The sequence below is a fragment of the Arvicanthis niloticus genome, chromosome X (genome assembly GCF_011762505.2).
Source record: "Arvicanthis niloticus isolate mArvNil1 chromosome X, mArvNil1.pat.X, whole genome shotgun sequence".
Lineage (NCBI taxonomy): Eukaryota > Metazoa > Chordata > Mammalia > Rodentia > Muridae > Arvicanthis > Arvicanthis niloticus.
In genome coordinates, this window is record NC_047679.1 from 129,463,169 (window position 1) to 129,487,719 (window position 24,551).

The 24,551-nt window shown below is 38.3% G+C and overlaps 1 protein-coding gene across 5 annotated transcripts in view; it reads right to left on the reverse strand.

Moving 5' to 3' along the window:
* Gab3 (GRB2 associated binding protein 3) overlaps positions 1 to 24,551 on the reverse strand; it is an 82,557-nt gene that overhangs the window by 42,896 nt on the left and 15,110 nt on the right. The gene's annotated exons all lie outside the window — the stretch shown is intronic.

Consider the following 24,551-nt stretch of genomic DNA (forward strand, 5'->3'; position numbering starts at 1 on the left):
CCACCCAGAACCCCCTCTGACTGGTGATTTAAATTATTGCTTAGGCTTCAAGGCTAATCACTACAAGGGAATATAAATAAAAATTTAAAATATCTTTCTGGGTTCCCTGAGGGACAAACCTGACTGCATAGGGGTTGATGTCAAAAATATCCCCTCTCCAGGAAAAAGACATTGGGATGGGTATGGCTCTCATGCCTCACTGAACAATGACAGGAGGACCAGAGCCATTACAAGGTCCCCTTTAATTACTGGAGGTCAGGCCTCTATCCCCGCCTTGGCAAGATTGGAATCACCACAGTCCTTCTATACCTGGAGAAGGGAGGAGATGTCAGGGGCAGCTCTGCTTATACACTGAAGGCCTAAAATCAGCCATAAGCCTGTCAGCCTGCTAACACAAAGCCTTGGTCTCTGAGGAAAAACACTGAAACAGATAGCTATAAGATATTGTAAACAGGCAGTTTGGGTGGAAATTTACCAGCCTGGATAAGAACTAATAGCCATAGACCTTGTGGATAGGTAACCTTGGTGGATAGTACCAGCTTAGATAAGAAACAAGTGATTCATAGACAGAGTCATAGTGACATGTTCCCTGAACCTTCACCCAGCTGATACTCTGTTCTGGAAGATATCTGTACTCCTGCTGAATACCTATGCTCCTGTGTCATCCCCTTCCCCACATCCTGCCTTTTTGTGTTTATAGCCCCTGTGTGAAAAAGTAAAATCAGTGGTTTGATTTTAAAAAAATAAAAATAAATAAATACATCTTAAAAAAAATTAAAAAGACAGAAGAAATAACAGCATACATATATGCTTATGGAAATGATCTAGAAGGAAGAGAAAAATAAATGACTCAAATGCCTGTTACAAAAACATTGCTAGGGCATGGTGATGAAATCTTTAATCCTAGAACTTGGGAGGCAGAAGCAGATGGGACTCCATGAGTTCACAACTGGATACTGAGTCCCAGTTCATTTGGGCTACAAAGTGAGACCTAGTCTCAAAAAACAATCACAACAACCAAAACAAGAAAACATGACACTTAATGGGAGTGGGCCATTAAGAAGGACAGGAATTCACCTTGCTCTGTGGTTCAGAAGGCAGCAGGCAAGAAACATCAGCTTTGGATTCAACAGGGACAAAGAATAAGATGATATCATGCACGCCTGCCAAGGAAAGCATCAGTGGAAGACCTGGAGTACCCCAAACTTTCCAAAGATCAATTTGGTGAGGAAACACAAAGAGGAACTTTAAAAAAAATCTTTGAAACAAGAATGGTTCCAAAATAGGAATACAAATTGAGCACAGAAGCAGGTTTTATATTTAATACTTTTAACACAGAGGGGAGATGACACAGACAAGTTTATAATCCATTCATTCAGAAAATACAAGTTGATCTACTAATATGCTGGGTGTTAGCCTTCTGTCTAAGCTCTGCCCTGGCAACAGCCATATAGGCCTGACCCACTATAAAAGGGGCTGCTTGCCCCCTCCTCTGCTCTTTTGGTCTCTTGTTTCTCTCTTGCTCTTGCCTTCTTGCTCTCACTCTGTCCCTTAGCCCCTCCATCCCTATTCCTCCCCCCCCCACGTGCTCATGGAAGACCTCTACTCTTCTACTTCTCTATTCTCTCTTTCTCTGCCTCTACTACCCTCTTAATTCCCATCCCTATACCCTGACTAAACTCTATTCTATACTATACCATCTTGTGGCTGATCCCTCAGCCACAAGGGATGTCTTGGCATGGGCCTGCTGAGGCACCCCCTTCCACCATACCTCACCACACCTCAGTAGAATATAGCCTACCCCTCTTTATCTTTTTATAAACACATCACTGGGTACTGTGAAGATACTGGTGAAGCCAAGTTGAGCAAGTCACACATCATGCCACTCCCAGTCTTTTGGGTAGCAGGGGAAGTGGGCAGATGGATAACCAAATAATTGTAGTCAATGAGACAAATGTTATAATAAAAAAAAAACCAAGATAGTAAAGGAACACATAAGGGAAAGAGCTCTGTCAGATCAAGGTCTGGGAAGGCTCCAGGAAGAAGTAGTGACTACACTGAGATGAAAGCAATCCAGAGAGAGACTTGAAGCTGTCAGTAAGTAGTTCAGCGGGGTTGAAAGGGAAAAAAGTTACATACTTGAAGAGGATATAAAGCAGTCTTACTGCTAAATTATACAAGATTACCATCATGAGTTTCCTTAGGCTTTAAAATGTCTATCTGAGAACTATGATTGTACAAAGGCCAAAACAATGTGTTCTAAGAGCTATTTGCTAAGTAGGTCAAAGACCAAGGTTCAGTGCATATCACAGAAGAAAAAGCTTCTGTACAGCAAAAGAAATGACAAAATGAAATGGCAACTGTGAAAAAAACTGTGAGGAAAAAATCCAAGCCATACTTTTGATTTGATTTGGTTTGGTTTGGTTGGTTTCTGTTGTTTCATTTTTTGTTCCTTTGGTTGGTTTTGGTTTTGAGTCATTGTTTCTCTGTGCAGTTCTGGCTGTCCTGAAATTCACTCTGTAGACCAGGCTGGCCTCAAACTCACAGCTCTGTCTGCCTCTGCCTCCTGAGTGTTGGGACTGAAGGCATGTGCCATCACACCAATTTATAAAGAACCTCTAGGGGGCTGTAGAGATGGCTCAGTGATTAAGAGCACTAACTGCTCTCCCAGAGGTCCTGAGTTCAATTCCTAGCAATCACATGATGGCTCACAACCATCTGTAATGGGATCTGATGCCCTCTTCTGGTGTGTCTGAAGAAAGAGACAGAGTATTCATATACATAAAATAAATAAATCACCTTAAAAATAAAAAATAAAAATAAAAATAAAAAAGAAGGGAAAGAACCTGTTTCCTTTATTAAAAAGAAAAAGAACTTCTATTACTGGAAAGATGATTCATTAAGAGTACATGCTGATCTAGATCCAGATTCAGTTCCTAATACCCACATCTGTTACCTCTTATAACCCTAGCTCCAGGCAATCTCCAGAAAGCCCTCTTCTGGCTTCCAAGGGCACTCAGGTACAGAACCCCCTATACATATATAAGTAAGTAAAAATAAATATTTTTAAATGAACAAAAATTTTAAAATGAAATGTTTATAATTCAATAGCACACCAACAAATAATCCCATTAAAGGAATAAAATAGTCATAAGAGGCAGATGGAGGGAGGGAACTGGGAGGGAAGGGGATGGAGAGGGGAATGGGGGTTCAGGATCAAGTGTGGAGAAGAACAGCAGAGATGACTAGATGGTCATGAAAATGATGGAAATCTACAATTGATGGAGGTGGGGGGCATCTCCAGGATGAGAGAGAGAGACTTGGGATAAGGGAGGTGCCCAAGAATCAAAGGGGGTGACCTTAGCTGTGACTCATTACATTGGGGATATGAAACCTGAAGAGGCCACCTCCTATAGCCAGACAGGAACCTCAGTGGAGTGATAGAGACACCAACCCACCCACAAAACTTTCAACCCAAAATGTATCCTGTATACAAGAAATTCAGGGGCGGGGGATGGGGCAGATACTGAGGGAATGGCTAATCAATAACTGGATCAACTTGAGACCCATTCCATGGGCAAGAAACAATCCCTAACACTGTTAATGATACTCTGTTATGCTTGCAGACAGGATCAAGTTGTCCTCTGAGAGACTCTACCCAGCAGCTGACTCAGACAAATATAGACATCTATAGCCAAACAGTGGATGGAGCTTTGGAACTCCTATGGAAGAATAGGAGGAAGGATTGCAACCCCAAAGGAGATAGGAACTCCACAGGAAGATCAACAGAGTCAAGTAACCTGGACCGTTGAGGCTCTCAGAGTCTGAACCACTCAGAGTCTGAACCACCAACTAAAGAAAACACATGGCTGGACCTAGGCCTCCCTACACATATGTAGCAGATGTGCAGCCTGGTCTTCATGTAGGTCCTGAACAACTGGAGCGGGGGCTATCCCAAAAGCTGTTGCCTGTATGTGGGATATATTCTACTAGCTGCTGCTGCCTTTTCTGGCCTCAATAGGAGAGGAAGCACCTAGCCTCACAGAGACTTGAAGTGCCAGGGTGAGGGAATAACCAGGGAGGGGCCCATCCACTCAGAGGAGAGAGGAAGAGGGATGGGGGAAAGATTGTGGGAGGGGGGTGACTGGGAGGGGAAAGTGAGCAGGATGTGAAGTAAGCAAGTAAAAAAGATCAAATTAATAAAAAAAAGAAGAATAACAATACCATTTAAACCGAATAGGTTTGGTGGCATATGCTTTTAATTCTAGCACTCAGAAGACAGAGTCAAGGAGCTCTGTGAGTTCAAGGCCAACCTGGTCTACAGAACGAGTTCCAAGCCATTCAAAGCTACATGGTGAGACTCTATCTCAAGCCGAAAATAACAGTGAAGGATCTGAAAAGAAACCTCTACAAAGAAGACATACAAATGTCTAAGAGATATTTTTAAATATTTAACATCACTAATCATTAGGAAACACAAATTAAAACAAAAGAACATCACTTCATCCCAGTTTGGCTATCTATTATAAAAAAGAAAGAACATGAAGGTGGAGAGAAAGAGTTACTCTTGTACACTTCAAGAAATGTAAACTAGTATGAACACTATGAAGTTAAAACTATAACTACTATGTGACCCAGAGATTCCTTTTGTGGATATACACCAAAAGAAGATAAAATCAACACCTTCTAAAGATGTCTACACTGCCATTCATGTTCATTCTAGAATTTTTGTTTAACTGTGAACAAACCGTTAAAGAAAACTGAAGAATGGCATTCCATTCATTCTTTTAAAAGGAAGAAATATAGCATTTATCAGGTATATTTGGAAAATATGTCAGGTGAGATGAGACAGACACAAAGAAAAACATTACATGACCCTATTCATATGTAGAATCATTTTTTTGAAGTCAAATACCCAGAGATGATGAAATGGTGGTTAATGAGGTAAGGCATACACGGAAATGAGAGATATAGGTCAGAGTATACAAAGTAGCAGACAATTAGAATGAAAAAGTCTAGAGATCTAATGTTTAACTTATAGGAAATTAAAATTTTTAAAACACATTATATTGGATATTACTGTGGAAGAAGTAGATTTGGGCTACATAAGAAGTAGATTTTAGCTGTTCTTAGCACAAAGAAAATAACTGTGAGATATATGGTAATATACCTCAGTATGGTAACCATTTCACTACCGTATCATGTTATACATAATAAAATGTATTTTTAAAAGACAAATAACGTGATAGAGAGGTGATCAGTGAATTATATGAGACTGAAGAGATGTATCACAGTATTAACTGTGGACAAAAATGTTCCTTTTTTGAGGCAAGGTTTTGTTGTATATCCTAGACTGGTCTGGAGCTCACTATGTAGCCTAGTATGGCCTCTAACTCATGACACACTCATTGGAAAAGACTGACACTTACACTGGTATGTCTGACTGTGTGAGTGACCCTTCGCCTGTTCTAGGTGAACTGTATTCCCATATCCAAATTATTGTATTCCCTCTTCCCAAATCACCCTATTGGGAAACAGGATCTTTACCAAGTTAATGTCACCCTATTGGGAAACAGGATCTTTACCAAGTTAAAATAAAGCCATTAGGATGGCCTATTAGTAATAAGACCAATATCCTTATAAAAGGAAGTACTATGTTAGGTGGTGGTGGTGCATGCCTTTGATTCCAGCACTTGGGAGGCAGAGGTAGATTTATTTCTATGTGTTTGAGCCCAGCCTGGTCTGTAGACTGAGTTCCAGAACAGCCAAGGTGCTCCATGGAGAAACCCTCTCTCAACAAACAAACAAACAAAAATAAAAAAATAAAAGGACTCTCCTGGTACCTTGATTTCAGACTGTAACCTCCCAAACTTGGAATCAACAAAATTCTGTTAAGAAAGTGGTTGGTTTTTTTTTTTTTTGTAGGAGCTGTTCCATAAACTTTAGCATATATGGAGAGCATATCTTCTAACAACCATATTGGTATACCTGTCATGGAGCTTGCTTCCTACCCACAAAACCAATTTTTAAAGTATCCCAAATAAATGATGCTATGTGAAAGGTATACAGTACAAGGCTGATTTCTTTTCATGAACCAGCCTTGCCCCAACAAACTACCCCTATTTTAATCATCACTGTCTCTTATATGGCTAGTTGAAATGTCTCATGCCTTCAAGAGACATATCTACTCTTAACTTCCCTAAATAGAGGATTGATAGTTCTTGAAAATCACAAATCTAATCATTCCCACCTCCTGGTTAAACACATTCCACTAGTTTTTGGTAAATACCACAGCTCCATACTCTACTATTTTACATAACACTTTGTGATTCCTAGTAGTGTTCCTTCTTGATTATCACTTTATTCTCTGAGCTATGTAGGATTGGGCACAAAACAGTTCAGCAAATTATTAATGAATGAACTCCAAACATGGTGCTATAGACCTAGGTTTTAAATAACACTCTCAAGAGATATGGCTTCTTTATGGGTTTATAATGAATCTAATATCCAGGATTTTCTCATCATAAACTTACTTGTTAGGAACAACTAGATACATATGGTCTCTAATCTGAAACGTAGACTGCCAGGAAAGATTTAGTTCCAGGCTTTTAACTTAAATGTGACAAATGCTCTATCCAGACATTATAGTGTGTACTTGTATATGAGACTGACTAGATAATGACTTTAACTTAGACCATATCAAATATGAGAATTTGTTAATCAGTAGGATGAACAATTGAGGCTGAAGCTGGACCACTTTATTCTTGCACTCAGTCAAGCTTGCACAGTAAAACAAACCTGGCAGGGTTATAACAAGTTTTACTTCTTTGGCTTTAGAATTTACTCTAATAAAATCAAGTGGCCTGTCTGAATTGTATCCATTGTCAAAAGACACTGAAATGTACTGGGAAACATCCGGAAAGTATCTGAGGCTGTAAAGAGACACCTCTGATTTAAACTGCTTTTCTGGCAAGTGATTACTGTCCCTTTGTTTCAACAGAATTGGCCCCCTGCCCCTCTGCAGTGGTGAAATAGCTAAGCTATGAAATCATTTCCTTCACATGTGCACAGGATGGGTCAGTAACCTGCCTCCACAACCAGGCATTCCAACTCAGACTGAGAGGGCAAAATCCACAGCTTCTTCATTTCAAACTCCAGGTTTTTATCTTTTAGTATTGTCATTTCAGCAATAGAAGCTTGTTTTTTTTTTTTTTTTTTTTCTTACTTAACTGACTTTAATTTAAAAAAATTATGGGCCTCTTCCTTTTTTGACCCATAGATTTGATACACACTGTGCTGCCCAAGGATTTGTTTGTTTACATTCTGATTGTTCTTGACGCTTACAGGCACTGATATCCCTCTGAGCTGCTTTTATAGTGGCCCTATAAGATACCTTTAGATGAGTCAGATTAAAGGAAAATGAAGAAAAAAATGTACCTATGAACCTATCTCCAAATAACATGTGATCTAGCCCAATTTTTATCACTACTACATATGAAGAAAGGTTAATTAGAAATGGAACTAGCTTGGGAACATCTGGATTACAAGCAAAACCCCAGAATCCAAGCTATAGTCAATGAACACCAATTGGCATCTATTGTTTTTTGGAAACTTAACCTATGCTGACAAAGATTATATGCTTTATTACAGCGTGTATGTTTCCTGTCTTGGTTTCTAAAGTAAAACAGGTATTTTTTAATAGACTTATCATATAAGACATTCTCAATGCATCACTGCTCATCAAATAATAGGCTGAAATGAGTGCAGTTACACAACGACAGTATGAAAGATTGTTGCAGTGGCACAATTCTGTATGTGGACCTCAGAGGTAGCTAAATGAATCTACATGGTGATGAGCTACCATTGTGCACACCTGTATACACAAGTGTATATGCAACCAGAGACACCTACTGTAGCTCTTAATTGGTAACAGTGTCTTTTGCTTGTTGTGAAAGATGCTGATACAAAAGGAACTGGGAAAAGGTTACATTGGCCCCCTGAATGTTCCTTTTAATAACTTTCTGTGAATCTAATGATTTTAAAATAATGAATCCTAAAAAGACACACAATCCAAAATGATTTTAAAATATACACTCTACGTTATAGAAGAACCCTAAAAAGTGAAACAAGTAATAAATAAATAAATAAAATTAAAAACTAAAAAAATACAAATGTTGGACTTTAATCCAAAAGCACCAACCATTACTTTAAATGGAAATTTGCTCAATATTATAGTGAAAAGGTACTTATTATATGACTATCATGGGCTAAACCTTGGGATGTGTCCAACTGCAGTGCTGATAGCAGTCCACTGAGCCAAGTTCATAACTGCCAGGAGGTTTGAAGTGAAAGAGAGTGAAGTTAGAGAGGTGGCTGTGGCCAGATGAAGGAAGACTAATAGGTAACATAATTAATAGGACTTGGTCACCAGCTGGATGTGTACCACAAGGGAAATAAAATACTGTATCCACTGAGCTATCTCCTTAGCCCCTTCTCTCATTTTTAATTTTCTCATTTATTTGAAGCAATGTTCTTGAATGTTGTGAATAGAGAAGAATGAAACCTGATGTTAACTTCTGGCCTCCACACACATGCACTAGCATACATGTGTGCCCATACAAATGCACACATGTATGCACAACACAGAGAGAGAGGGGAAAAAGAGAGAGAGAGAAAGAGAGAGAGAAATTTAAATTAAAAATAAATTAAAAGAAGGGGGAAAGCCATAGGTACAGTAAAAAGATGGTACTGGAAAGTACTTGAAACAAATGTAGTGACATAGCAAGATATCCTCAAAGCTGTTTCCCAAAATTTACTTCTATATCCTAAACATTTCTTTCACTTCACCTAAAAACTTTTCCTTTGGACTCAAGAAGACACAGTGGGGAAAAAAGGAGAAAAAAGGAGTAAGATTTGCTCTTGTCTGATTTACTGACTCTTAGTTTCCTTTTTAGGTCTCATTCTCATTCATGTTCCTCTGACTTTGAATAAGTTTTCCCTATTCCATTTCTCTTACTCTTGTGCTTCTAAAGATATATACTTATCTTATATATACTTAGCTGGTTAGTGTTTAGGAAACATAAATACTTAATTACTGACTGCAATTTGTAAGGCCTCCAAGAATCTTGGATGTGATTCCAGATTATGAAATGAAAGAAAACACTTGGCAGTTTTTAGGTACTTCTAAAGACCAGCTTCTGTACATTGAGCTCCTGTTTTCTTTTCAGTGGTTGTACCTTGAATGTACTCAGGAAGCTTAGGTATATTTATAAGTTGTACAACGTGAAAAAATCATTGAAAGAAAAAAAAGAATTCTGGTTAATCCTCCATTTTCTGCTGAGGTTTACTTTATTTCCTTGCCTAAAGGGTCACGGGACCCAAGGGCAGAGGGTTGGGAATTTCCAGGAGCATGTTGCCTTGCTCATCTCTGTCCTGGCTGAGTTCCAGTAGTCCAGCGATTGCCTGTGACCCTTCAGCCTGATGGTCTGTAACCTTCTGCTCCATTACAGATAGAGTTGGGACTTGTCCCAGGCATGGGATAACTTCCTGTGATTGTGCTGGAGATGACCTGTCCCCCAGGATCTACTTCCATGGTTTGTCAACAAAGGCAAGGGAAATCTTGTATCTCTGCAGTGAGGCGGAACTTTGGAGGAGAACTCCTGAGACTATATGTTCAGCACAGATAAAGTGAGTCAGGGGCCTGTGTTCAAGCACAACCACACTACATGACATATATTTGACCTTCCTTACGCATTGTTTCTCATTATTCCTTGGATTAGGATTGTCTTAGCAGTCAATAAGAGCTGCTACATAGAGGTTATAAACTTGTGTCACCATATATTGTGTACCAGCATCAAGGTGCACAATGGGTTGGAATGATGAACTAAAGCCAACTCAGGAGCAACTTCACTTTAAAACTCTGATAAAAAACTATGATTGGGTCTGTAGTACAATGGAAACACAAAAGAAATAATCAAGTTTGAACAGATTCAAAGATAGTTAATACAGAGTCTGTAATAACAGAAGTGACCTTATGAGAGACACTACCAATGTGGGAGAGGGGAAGATCCTCTAAACAAATGTACTTTCAAAGGAACGAAATCATAAGAATATGCTTTCTTTTGTGGTACATGTATTCTGTGAGAGATTGACACTGGAAATCTTTCTCAATTTCCCTCCACCTTATTTTCTGAGACAGGATCCTTCACTAAACTTGAAGCTCATAAATTCAGCTAGGCCAGCTGGCTAGCAAACCCCAGGGATCTATCTGTTTTCCCCTTTATCCACCTCCCATAGCTAAGATTATGGGTGTGCACCAACAACATACCTGGCTTTTTCATGTGGGTACTGGGGATCAAACTTGGGAGAAGGACTAAATTGTAATAGAATTATGGGAATAGAAGAAATATAAAAATACCATACCAAAGGCATAGAAAATGTTTTCAGGGATTAATTCAGGTCTCCATACTTGTACAGAATGCATTTAACCGATAGAGCTATCTCCCAGCCTAAGCACATTTAAAAGTACTCTCATACCAACGTGTTGATATAAATAACAGTGATGTCCACATAGCATGAAGGCCCTTGCTGCCGTTCAAATGCATAGTGACAAACTGTTAATATACTCAATTTATATATACCCTATTAGAATAAAAAATGAAAAGTGTAATTTTCTCCCTCTCTAAAAGGATTATCATAATCAAAACTTGGAGCTTTTGAGTAACAACAACAAATCCTGGAGTAACACAGACTCCTCAAAACATGCACTTATAGTAGAAAACACATTATGCACCAGAATTGTGTCTAATGTTTAGATAAGTGATTACATAATTTGATATTCTTTGTGAACCCCCACATGAGATATACATTATTTTTATACCACATACTGTAGATACTAAGATACAAGGAGCTTAAACAACTTGTCTATAGCCACAAACTACTAATAAACAAGCAGTTTAATTTATAAGTCGTATCTCAAGGCTTGCTTTGATGCAAGACAGTCTCTGATTCTCATCTTCTCTTCCTATCCTAGCTTTTTCCTCAAACTCTGTCCATCCTTGTCTCACTGCTATAAGAAAAACTATCATCCATGATATAGTTAGCACCCCTCCAGGTTAGACTTTTTTTTTCCACTGAAATCCTTCGGAAAACTCTTGTCAAATTTGTGCCATCTCTAAGGTAAGATGAGATGTATAACTAGTATAGGGTTTCTTCCCACAAATTAATGGTCTTTCTTGATTTTAGATACTTTTTTATTCTTTTTAATGAGAGATGATTTATACAAACATATAATAAAAATCCTTATTAATTTCATTTTTATATATTTTTCAGAAACATGTTTTTAAGTTTTGTCCACCACATAGTAGGCCAAACAGGAGTATCTTGTTTAATTTTGTATTTATCTGATGCCCAATAAGGCTAGATATTATTTTCTATGTGTGAAATCCTTTCAAATACATCTATAAACTGTTAGTCACATGTTTTACAATTACTATTCTTACAATAATTGATAAACTGTATTTCTTGATTGCCACATGTGATATGAAAGAGTTTTCATACTTTATCATACATTTTTTTAAGTTTAGATAACCTCAAGAAAAAACTAGTTTAATATATATATATATATATATATATATATATATATATATATATTCTACATCTATATCATCTATATTTTGGGGGACCCAAATATCAAATATATATATATGGGGGGGACTGTGGGGGAGTTCTATAATTCAAAACCTCATTGGCAGAGTAAATTTCAAGACAGACTAGTAATTGACTCTTATGCAGAGCTATAAAGAAAAGGAGCAAACTGAGCAAGAAAAAATTACAAAATTTACAATTTTAAGAGAAAAGTAATGGAACTGAGCTAAGTCTAGTGGTCCAGGTTAGACTTTTTTTTTTTTCACTGAAATCAGGAAAGACTAATGTTAAATGGAATAAAGGGAATGGTGACCTCAGGGCAACAATCTACCCAACTAAGCTTACAGTTTGTGAAAATGAATTAAAGAAAAGCTTAAGCCATGAAGGAAATTATTGAAAAAAGAAAGCTGGTGAAGATGTATTTGGATGAGGGGGCCAAGTTCCAGCTGCAGAAAGCAGAACTTGGCTAATTTAGCCACGTGATTCTGGCTTTAGAGTCAAAGATATAATAAAGAGGTTATACAATCTCCCTCCACAACTAAGGAAAGCCTCTGAAGCCAGGCATATGTCAGGGGTGTACCTGCATGGAGACCCAGAGAGGCCACTTCAAGAAGCTGTGAAGGTGAAGCCTGGATTTTGTTAGTGATCCCAAGATACTAGAGCTGTGAGATACCTGCCAAAGAAAGCTGTAGACCAGTTATGTAGTCAATCATAAACAAATGGTACATTTTTGAATGATAAGTGTATTAAAAAATTAAAGAAAGAAATAAAAGAAATTCCTATAACTGAATGAAAACAAAAATACAACATACCAAAATTTAGGGGATTTAATGAAAGCAGTTCTAATAGGAAAGTTTATGATGTTAAGTACCTATATCAAAAACATCAGAGAGAACCCAAATAAGCAACTAAATAGTTCACCTTATGCCCTTGGAACAAAAAAAAAAAAAAGAACAAATAATACCCCCGAAAACAGCAGATTTAGAGAAATAATCAAGATCAGAGTAGAGTAATGAAATAGAAATGTAAAAACAATACAAGGAATCAATGAAATGAAGAGTTGGTTCCTTGAAAAGAAACAAGATTGACAAACTCTTAGCCAAATTAACCAAAAGAGAGATGAATCAAATTAGTAAAATTAAACATGAAAAGGGAAATATTATAATCGATACCAGTGAAATTTAGAAAATCATAATAAAACAGTTTAAACACATCTATTCTACTAAACTAGAAAACATAGAGAAATAGATAAATTCTCAGAGCATACACTACACAAAATTAAGACAAGATTGAAAAATAATTTAAACAAATCCGTAACTACCAAAGAGATGAAAACATTAACAAAATTATCCCAACTTAAAAATAAACAAACAAAACACACACAAACAAACAAACAAACAAAAACTGGGACCACATGGTTTCACTGAAGAATTATACCAAAACATCAAAGAACTAACATTAATACCATTCAAATTATTCCATAAAAATAGAAAAAGAAAGAAGGCTCTTAAACTGTTTTTATGAAGCCAGGACTGCCCTTACCAATACCTTAGTACCAACACACACACACACACACACACACATACACACACACACCATGAGGAAATAATGCAGAAGAGAGAGATATACACTCAGAGAATTATAAACTATTCTCCTTATTGAACACATATGTAAATTTTCTAAATAAAATATTGACAAACAAAATTTAAGGTCATATCAAAAAGACCATTTGTCATGACCAAGTTGGCTTCATTCCATGGATTCAGGAATAGTTCAACATATGTGAATCAATAAATGTTACTATCACATAAACAGATAGAAGAAAAATCACATAATTGTCTCTACAGATGTCCAAAGGATCTATGGGAAAATTCAACATTCCTTCATGATAAAAAAAAATCATGGAGAGACTAGAGATGGAGAGAATATATCTCAATATCATAAAAGCAATATGCAACAAGTTAATAAACAACATCACTCTAAGTAGAAAAACTCAAGGAACAACCACTAAGATCAGGAATAAGACAAGGATACCAACTCTCTCCATTTCTATTCAATATAGTGCTTGAAATCTAGCTATAACCATAAGACAAGAGAAGAAAATAAAAGGGACAAGAGTAGAAAGGAAAAAAGCAATATATCCCAATTTTCAGGTGATATGATTCTATACATAAAATATTCTAAAGAGTCCACTAAAAAATTCTTAGACTGTGTGTGTGGTGGCGCACGCCTTTAATGCCTGCCCTTGAGAGGCAGACGCGGGCGGATTTCTGAGTTCGAGGCCAGCCTGGTCTCATTCTGTAAGTGAGTTCCAGAAAAAAAAGAAAGAAAAAAAACTTTAAAAGCCAGGTGGTGGTGGCACACGCTTTTAATCCCAGTACTTGGGAGGCAGAGGCAGGCGGATTTCTGAGTTCAAGGCCAGCCTGGTCTACAGAGTGAGTTCCAGGACAGCCAGGGCTACACAGAAAAACCCTGTCTCGAAAACAAAAATAGACTTTATAAACACATTCAGTAAAGTGGTAGAATACAAAATTAACTCACAAAAAACATCAGCCTTCTTAAATACTAATGATAAACATCCTAAAAAACGAAATCATTGAAACAATCTCATCCAGAATAGCCACAATAAAGTAATAAAATATCTGGAAATAAACCCAACCAAGGAAATGAAGGACTTCTCAATAAAAACATTAAAGCACTGAGAAAAGAAATTGAGGAAGGCATCAGAAGATGAAAAGATATTTCATGTTCACGAATTTGTAGGATTGCTACTATGAAAATGGCCATCCTATGAAAAATCCATAAACAGTTTCAATGAAATTTCAGCCAAATTTTCAGAGACATTATTCACAAACATAGAAAAATATCTCAAATTACATATAGATGCACAAAAGAGCAGGGAGATTCAAAGTAATCCTTGATGGAGGTATCATCAATTCTGGAAGGGGGTTATCATTATACCTGATTTCAAACTACACTTCACAGCTATAGAAATAAAAACAACATAGTACTGATGTAAAGATAGATACATAAATCAATGGACTAGAATAAAGGATCAAGATATAACTCCATGTAGCTACAATTTTAAAAAGATGCCACAATATACATTAGAGACCAAACTGAACTCAAATGAATCAAGGACCTCAGCATAAGACCCAATGTCCTGAAACTACCAAACAAAAAAAAATTAGTTGAAGTATACTTCAACTTAAAGACCTAGGTAAGGGTTTTCTGTTTAGGACTCTGGTAACATAGGAACTAAGACTAATAATTAAGTGATGGGATCTCATGGAGCTAAAATCTATAAAGAAAACTATCAATCAAGTGAAAAGACAGCCCACAGAATGAAAGGACACTCTTTGTCAGCTGTAAACCTGGCAAACTAGTGTCTAGAATACATAAAGAGCTCAAGAGACTAAACAACAGGAAAACAACCCAATTTAAAATGAGCTATGTGAAATTTCCCCATCCATCTTGAGATGATAACTGTTGTCCTTACACAGGTCTTTTTAGGCAGCCATGGCATAGAGATTTCATGGGTTCAGCCTCCTGTAATGTCTAGAAGTCATTATCTCCCAGCAGACATCCTGGTCCTCTGGTTCTTACAATCTTTCTGACCAGATTTCCATGATGTTCCCTGAGCTTTGGGTGTAGAGATTTCATTGTAGATGCACCAACTAGAGTTGGATACCCTGCATTTTGACCACTTGTGGATCTCTGTAATAGTTTCCATCTTCTACAAAAGGAATATTCTTGATGAAGGGTAAGAGTGGTCTTATCCCTAGATAAATACCTTGTACTTATTCATAAAACCTAGTACTGATGACACTATATATTTCGGTTGTAGAACGTAGAGAAGCCAATCTTGAACTGACCAAGAATCTGTCTCCCTACTGGTTAGCTTTTATAATACTAGAATATTCTGTGCAGGCCTCTTGGAAAGAAAAGATACCAATGGTCAATGTATGTTAAATTCTACCTTGTCAGGCAAGATATGACCACTGGTTTAACTGTTAGAGGGATAACCAACTGCTTTTACTTTTCATTTGAGGCCTGCTCTATTGGAAGGAATTCATGTCTAGTACTGTAAACCTGATCAAAAAAATATGCCTTACAAAGTCATAAGGCTTAGAGGGAGAACCTACAAGTGTTTTGTCAAATGATCATATTGCCAAGACATTTCTAAATATCTATGTTTATATGCATAGATTTGTACCGCTCTTAATCCTTGGTCATAGAAGGTTCTATTTGTAGTAGACAACAGCTAATTCAGAGACTCAAACCAGTCAAACTGACAATAAGTGACCATGAGTACTCAGTCCTAGATGGGACATCTCTATAAACCTGGTTCCCCCACTCCAAGACTGGAGGAAAAGGAATCTCTTTCCTCTGATGCTATGGCAACTGGTAGGTTTCTCATGCCCCATTAGATCCATGTGCATATACACCCATTTGCATATAGTCAACACTAATTGAATTCAGTGGTTACTTTTTCCAAAAGAGTAGTTGGGGGTCTTGGGAGGAGGTGTATGAGTGAAGTGGAGAATGGATACAACCGAAACAAACTGTATATGTGTATAAAATTTTCCAATAAAAATACTATTTGTACAAAAGTTTTTATACAGTAAAAATTGAAGTCTCTCTAAAGTTTTTTCTACTGTTTAGAAATGTTCTCTCTAAAGATTATATAATTTCATCCTTGCTTTTAAATAAAAACAGCTGTAATTCATTTCCCATATCTATATTAATTGATATTTTCTCATACCACAATTTCCTTACGCACCTTGGCATTAGGGATATAGTAGCATCATACAAAAAAATTAAATTAGTCTTCATTTTCTTCTGAACATTTTATTCAATAATATGGGCATTATCTCTTATTTAAAAAGTACAAAAGAACTCAAATATAAAAAATTTCTGGGGGGTGTAGAAATGGCTCAGCTGTTAAGAGCATTGACTGCTCTTCCAGTGGTCCTGAGTTCAATTCCCAGAAACCACATAGTGGCTCACAACCATCCATAATGGATCTGATGCCCTCTTCTGGTGTGTCTAAAGACAGGGACAGTGTACTCACATACATAAAGTAAATAAATAAATAAATAAATTTTTTTTTAAAATCTGAGTCAGATACTTTTCTTGGTGTGATATAGATTTACTTTAGGATATGGATTATGATTAGATTTTTAAGAGATAAAGATTGTGAGTCTAGTGATCAGGGAAATGCAAATCAAAACAACCCTGAGATTCCACCTTATACCAATCAGAATGGCTACGACCAAAACTTCAGGTAAAGACAGCACATGTTGGTGAGGATATGGAGAAAGAGGAACACTCCTCCATTGCTGGTGGGATTGAAAACTGGTATAACCACTCTGGAAAACAATCTAGAGGCGCCTCAGAAAATTGGAAATACATCTACCCTAAAGACCCAGCTATACCACTCTTGGGCATATACCCAAAAGATGTCCCACCATGCCACAGAGGCAGATTCTCCACTATGTTCATAATGGCCTTATTTGTGATAAACAGAACTTGGAAACAACCCAGATGTCCCACAACAGAAGAATGGATACAGAAAACATGGTTCATTTACACTACTCAGCTATTAAGAACACCATGAGTTTTGCAGGCAAATGGATGGAACTAGAAAATATCCTGAGAGAGGTAACTCAGATCCCAAAGGACATGCATGGTATGTACTTACTAATAAGTGGATATTAGCCCAAAAAGTACAGAATACCCAGGGTACAATCCACAAAACTCAAGAAGGGCTAACAAGGTAAAGGGCCCAAGTAAGGATGCTTCAATCCCACTTGGGAGAGAGAGAAAGCAATCACAGGAGGCAGAAGGGGGGAGGGAGATGGGTGGGAGAGGGGACAGGAAGGGGAAAAGGGGAACATGATCAGGTATTGGGGAGGAGAACAGGTCCTGAGAGCCAGCAGAATGAATGGAAATATGCAACCTAAGGGGAGAGGTAGGCAGACCCTCTAGAATATACCACAGACCTGGGAGGTGAGAGACTCTCAGGACTCAAAGAGAGGGACCTTAGATTAAATGCCCTATAGTGGGGAGAGGGAACTTGGGATTCATCTCAAGGGGAAGGCTCCAAGGCCTGACACTATTACTGATGCTATGGTGCACTTACAGCCTAGCATGGCTGTCCTCCAAGAGGAGCAATAAGCAGCTGAGAGAGTCAGATGCAGATACTTACACCCAACCAATGGAGAGAAGCTGCTGACGCCTATGGTTGAATTAGGGAAAGGCTGGAAAAAGCTGAGGAGGAGGGCGACCCTGTAGGGGGACCAGCAGTCTCAACTAACTAATCTCTCAGACACTGGACCACCAACCAGACAGCATAAACCAGCTGATAGGAGGCTCCCAACACATATACAGCAGAGGACTGCAGGGTCTGGGTTCAGTCAGAGAAGATGCACCTAACCCTCAAGAGACTTGGGTCCCAGGGAGTGGGGATGTCTGGTGGGGCTGGGGAGGTGAGGACACCCTTTTGAAGATAGGGGGATGGAGGTGTGGACTGTGGAACAGTAGGAGGGAAGACCTGAAAGGGTATAACAACTGGACTATAAAAAAGGATTAAAGAATAATAATAATAAGTAAAAAGAAGAGATAAAGATTTTGAAATGTGTAAATTTTTGTTGAACAAGGAAGTGTGTCATTTGATGTGAAAAATTGGATTGAGTTACTTGTAATTACACAGTTCTCATGGTCAAAAGGCCCCAGGCCACTGTGTTCTTGTCAGAATTGAAAGCCACAATGTAACATTCTCACTTGTGAAATAGGAAGTCATGACCTTGTGGTGATGAACTGAAATAACTATACATAAGGATGTATCTGAGACATGAGAAAGCAGCCTTGTTATCATGCTGCTGTTTCTGCCTTTTAGAAAGCTTTACATTAGTATAAAGGGAAATAAATTCGTTTTATTGGATATTTTATGTATTTACATTTCAAATGTTATCCACTTTTCCTGGTTTCCCCTCCACAAACTCTCTATCCCATCCCCCTCTCCCTGCATCTATGAGGGTGCTCCCCCTCCCACTCACCTACTCCCATCTCCCCACCGTGGCATTCTCCTACACTGGGGAATTGAGCCTTCACAGGACCAAAAGCCTCTCCTCCTATTGATGCCAGACAATGCCATCCTCTGCTACATATGCGGCTGGAGCCCCCACCCCCACCCCAATGTGTACTCTTTGATTGGTGGTTTAATTCCTGGGAGCTCTGGAGGGTCTGGTTGGTTGATATTGTTGTCCTTCCTATGGGGTTGCAAACCCCTTTAGTTCCTTCAGCTCTTTCTCTAACTTCTCCATTGGGGTCCCCATGCTCAGTCCAATGTTTGGCTACAAGCATCCACCTCTGTATTTGTCAGGCTCTGCCAGAGCCTCTCAGGAGACAGATATATCAGGCTCCTATCAGCAAGCAATTCTTGGCATCTACAATAGTGTCTGAGTTTGGTGTCTGCATGTGGGATGGATCCCCTGGTGTGGTAGTCTCTAGATGGCCTTTCCTTAAGTCTCTACTCTACACTTTGTTCCTGTATTTCCTTTAGATAGGAGCCATTCTGTGTTAAAAATTTGGAGATGAGTGGGTAGCCCCATCCCCCAACTGGGGGCCTTGTCTAACCGGAAATAAATTCTTATCTGCAGAGAAGACAGTAAAATGAGGTACCTTGATATAAAATCTTCACAAGGTACTAGGGACAACCCACAGGTGTGGCATCTACTCTAGGACTTGGGGAGCCAATGGCATTAAACAAATCCACCAGAGCCCCTGTGCTCACAGGCTAACAAATCAGAGAGGGAGATAGACATATAAACAGAAAAGGTGATCCAAAGGGGAAGGAAACCAACTTTGATCCCTGTTTCCATTGCAGCACCACCCTTAGCTGTAGAGACAACAGATCTGCCTGCGGTCATCCTTTCAGGGTTTCACAGCACACTCCAGGACTGTCTAGTCTAACCGAATTAGGATGCCCAACATGTCTTCTCTGCTTCAAGACTATAAAGATACTTTCTTTTAAATTTTCATAGTCAATTATTGTATGAAAGTCATTATAAAGGGTTAAACAAATCACAAGAACTAGAATGGAACAGATTTACTTAATAAGAATAAAAACTACTTGTATGGTAAGAAACTGCTATGAACAGTTAAAATGATTAATACACAGGGAATTGTACAGTTTAGTAAGTGAAGTGTGTAAAGAGTTTCTGTGTGGTAAATATGATATTTATGAATGAATATAATAAATATGATAAATATTCATGATAAATATGAATGAATGACCTAATAGAAAAAAGGTCAAAAGACATGATTAAGCTTTTCATAGAAAGTGAAACAGAATAAAAATTAAATATTAACAAATGTTTTATGCCTTCAATCTACAATCTATCCTACCTACAAGATGTGCTGGGGCAATGGTGGCCAATCTATGACTGTCCCAATTTGAGGCCCAAGACAGGAGAGTAACCCCAGGTCTGACATTACCTGGATGATCAGGAACCAGAAGCAGGATAGCCTATAGTCCCAGGATAGAACCAACACAAATGGAAAAAAAAGTCAATGAAATGTTTCCTAATGATATTCTGCTACACTCTATGAGTGTAGCTCAATCATCATCAGAGGTATCATGTAGCAACTGGTGGATAAGGATGCGGAGACCCACAGCCATATTAGGTAGAGCTCAGGAAACCCCACAGAAGAGGGGAAGGAAGAGCCAGAGGGGTCAGGACACCAGAATACAGCCCAAAGAATCAACTAAACAGGGCTCATAGGGGATCACAGAGACGGAAGCGACAATCACAGACCCTGCATGGGTTTAAGCTAGGTCCTCTGCATATTCCTCATGGTTGTGTAGCTGGGTCTTCTTGTGGGGCTCCAAACAATAAGAGTCTGGGGGCTTCTTTGACTCCTTTGCCTGCTATTAGGACCCTTTTCCCCCTACTGGGTTTTCCTCTTCCAGATTTGATATGAGGGTTTGTGCCTAGTCTTATTGCAACTAGTTATGCCATGTTCAGTTGAGATCCCTGGGAGGCCTGCTCCTTTTTGAAGGAAAATGGAAGAGTGGATCTGGAGGAAAGGAGAGGTGGAAGGAGGGGCTGGGAGAAGTAGAGGTAGAGGAGACCGTGATCAGGGTATAATATATGAGAAAAGAGTAAACTTTTTAAAGAGAAAGAAATGTTTTATGGAGCCAGGCAGTGGTGGTGCATGCCTTTAATCCCAGCACAAGGGAGGCAGAGGGAGGTTGATGTCTGTGAATTTGAGGTCAGCCTGGTCTACAGAATGAGTTCCAGGACAGCTTGGGCTATACAGAGAAAACATGTCTTGAAAAAACAAAACAAAAAGTTTTATGTAAAGTCTTTCTCAAATTGGCAAAAACATGTCATATGTGTACACAATGGCTTAAAATAAGAAACTTAATGCCCATCAAAAAAGATTAAATAAATTCTGGTATGAAAAAGCAAGCCACATCTTCCCTTTTATTCTAGTCTGCTTTTATATTTTTATATCTTCAAAATGTCAGTGGTTTTGTATATAACAAAAGGCCCCTTGAATTTTAGCTTTATCTTATTGTTAGTCTGAGTGAAAATGAACAATACAGCTAATAAATTTTCAAATAAAAGCAAGGCTTTTTTGTTTTCATTTTGTTTTTATTGTTGTTATTGGTGGTGGTGGTGGGTTTTTTCTTTGTTTTTCTTTAGATGTGGTTTCTTGGGGTAGCTCTAGCTGTCTTGGAACTCACTGTGTAAACCAGCATGGCCTCAAACTCACAAAGATCTGCCTGTTTAGGCCTCCCAAGTTCTGAGATTCATGACATGCACCACAACTAACCAGCTAAAAGAAAAATTTCAAAGCACAGACTGTTCATAAGATGTCTTTCTAGACTTCTGCTGTCTCTGCCCACTATTATCATCCTCTCCCTGGTAGAAATAATCACTACCCACTCCAGTCATGCCTGACCTAGCCTCCCTGGTTTTGTACTAGTCTTTACAGTCCATGTGTCTGCCTTTGAGAGTTGTCCTCCCCCTACCCCTATATCCCTATCAACAACAACAACAAAAAAAAACTGAACTTCAGAGGAACCAGGTCACTATTGTTTTCTTCCATTCATGCTCTAGATTATGACTAAATTCAGAGAGAGAAGTGGGAAGGGTCTTTTTAGGAGGCTTCCCCTTTAAGGTGCTATCCTTGGTGTCACAAAGGCCTATTAAGCAGAACTTATCTAAATCATGTGACCCTGAAAACACAAAGATCCCTTTGATCTCTGTCCATCACTTGACTGTATTTCTTTCTGTTAGGCCTGAGTTTTGTCACCTAAGTCACTGGATTTTTATTTATTAAAGGTAAAATCCTCCTCTCTCCTTTCTATTCTCTCTTTGACTTTCAACTATCACTTTATCTTTTCTCTATCACTGACTACCTAAAATGATCTCTTTCTAAACTTGTATTAGGAAACATTTTCCAGTAAGAAAAAGAAACCCTACTTTGGCCAAAGGCCCAAGTGGCTGCTAATTCAGCTTCTTTTTGGTGATAAAACAGCTATTTTGTTTCTGTCATTTCTTGTCCTCTTTGTAAGTTCTACCAGTCAGAGGCTTGGAAGAAGAAAGAGTAACTAGCTAACTTTATAAAGCATTCTGGAACTCTTATTCTTTAACTAAGGGTACCTCCCAGAATTCAGTGCTAGTTTTTTTTCTTACTTATTACATTTTGCTTAGATAATTTCATATGCAGTCATGATTTCAAGTACTCAAAGGCAATCAAAATTCCATTTAGAGCTCAGGTCCTTCTCCACATGTTCTTTAGCTATGTCAAACTCATATGCTCTGACCTGAATATACCCATCGCACACATATCCCCCCACCATCAAGTCTTCTTTCTAACATGCTCCTTTTTCCAGTGCCTATTGTGACATAATCAGTGTCCAAAATGATTTCAACAGACTGGTGAAAGAACCAATTTGTGTGTGTGTGTGTGTGTGTGTGTGTGTGTGTGTGTGTGTGTGTGTGTCTGTGTGTGTGTGTGTGCTGATGAAAGAGAGAGACAGACAGAAGAATGTGGAGATGGGGGATTTAACAGTAATAGCATAAGATACTGTTCCCTGACTTAAACAAAACACTAACAGCACAAGATCAGCCTGGAGAATAGACAGCTTAACAGAGGAAAACTAAGTTGACAAGAAACTCAATGTAAGTCAACAGTATGGTGTAGCTGCCAGAACAAAGCTAATGGAATCTCCAGCTGACTTCTCAGAAGCAGAGTCTTGATTAGGAGTGATTGTCCCACTCTGCCTGCCCCTGGACAGTCTTAAGTCTGGGGGAGTTTATGCAGCTCTGGTATCAGTTCAGAGGAGGCACACAAGGCAGTGTGGAAACTCACAGTGCTGTTTGCTGTTCAATTCTAAGGAATAGCTGAATATACTGGAAATGTTTAAAATGGAAATGTTAGTTGAGCTAACTTCCAGACCATAATCAGCCATCAGGATAAGTAACATTATCATTTGTTTTAGTTACCCCAAATCTGAACCTTTTTGTGAATCCCTTACCTTGTTTTAAGTAAAGAAAATATGAACTGCAGCTAAAGAAGCAAGAACTGAGAGAAAAAAGTCTTTTCTAGTTTCCCTTACAGCTAGAATTCAGACTTTGAGAGCCTTTGCTGGTAGCTTCACATAAAGCAGCTGTTCTCAACCTGTGGTTTGTGATCCCCACAGGGGCTACATATCAGATATCCTGCATATCAGGTATTTATATTACTATTCATAACAGTAGCAAAATTATAGTTATAAAGTATCAACAAAAATAACTGTATGGTTGGGGGTCACCACAACATGAGGAACTGTTATTAAAGGGTCATAGCATTATGAATGTTGAAAACTGCTTATATAAAGCTTAGTTCTGCAGACCTCACAGTAGTTTTTAGCTGCCTAAGAAAATCTCCTGTCTGAAATAATATGTGTATTAAGAAGAAGGATTCTATAAGTAGGGAGTATAGGATCCCTGCATCACTACCACAGGATAATAATGAGAGACATTCTTGGACTCTGAGACAGCTGTGGTTTCCAAAAAAGAAGGACAATAAGTTCAAAAGCCTAAGCTCATGGCTCAAAGCATGGTTTTAAAAAATAGACTTTATGTCTCTTATCTTACAACCATATGCTGAAATAGAACAAAACCAAGCTTCAGAGTTTACTATTTCAAGTGATCAAATTATTCTACCACATCTTATTGTGAAACTGGGAGTATTCTGAAGAAGGCCTGGGGTCTTGAGAACTATAATAGAGAACCTTTCAGGACTGAAGGTTCAGGTTCTCTCACAGGTAAAGAGCCTGGACTTGCTGAAGTATTGGATAAGCAGGGGAAAATGTGAATTATGGAGTGAAAAAGTCACTGTTCTACATTCTTATGACATTTTAGTAAACAATTTTTCTTTCTTCTTTCTCTTCTATGCTACTTTATCTAAGTGTGTTGGAACTAGTAAAATTTACAACTGAATCCACAACAAGACAAGTATCATCACTCAGACCATCCCACCTCCTTTCATACAAAAGGAAAGAAACAAGTAGGCAGTGGTGGCAGTAGATTTCTCACCAGCCCTAGACCTGACATGTGGTTTAGGGTGTTTTTTCCTGGCTGTTTAACCTCAAAGCTTGTTTCTCCAGCCCGCTCAGTATTTCTGTGAACTACTCAATATTGTTTTGATAAGCAACTTTTTGCTGTTGGCCATGTTTCTAGGAAAGAATAGTTTACCAAAAGTGACCTAGAGTGGCTAAACATATTAATTTCCAAAGAAGAAACAGAAAGTTGACAATGATCTAAACACACAAAATAATACCAGTCCAGTTTTAGAGAAGAATTCTGCCTGACTATGGAAAGTTTGTAGTTTTTATAAGGTAA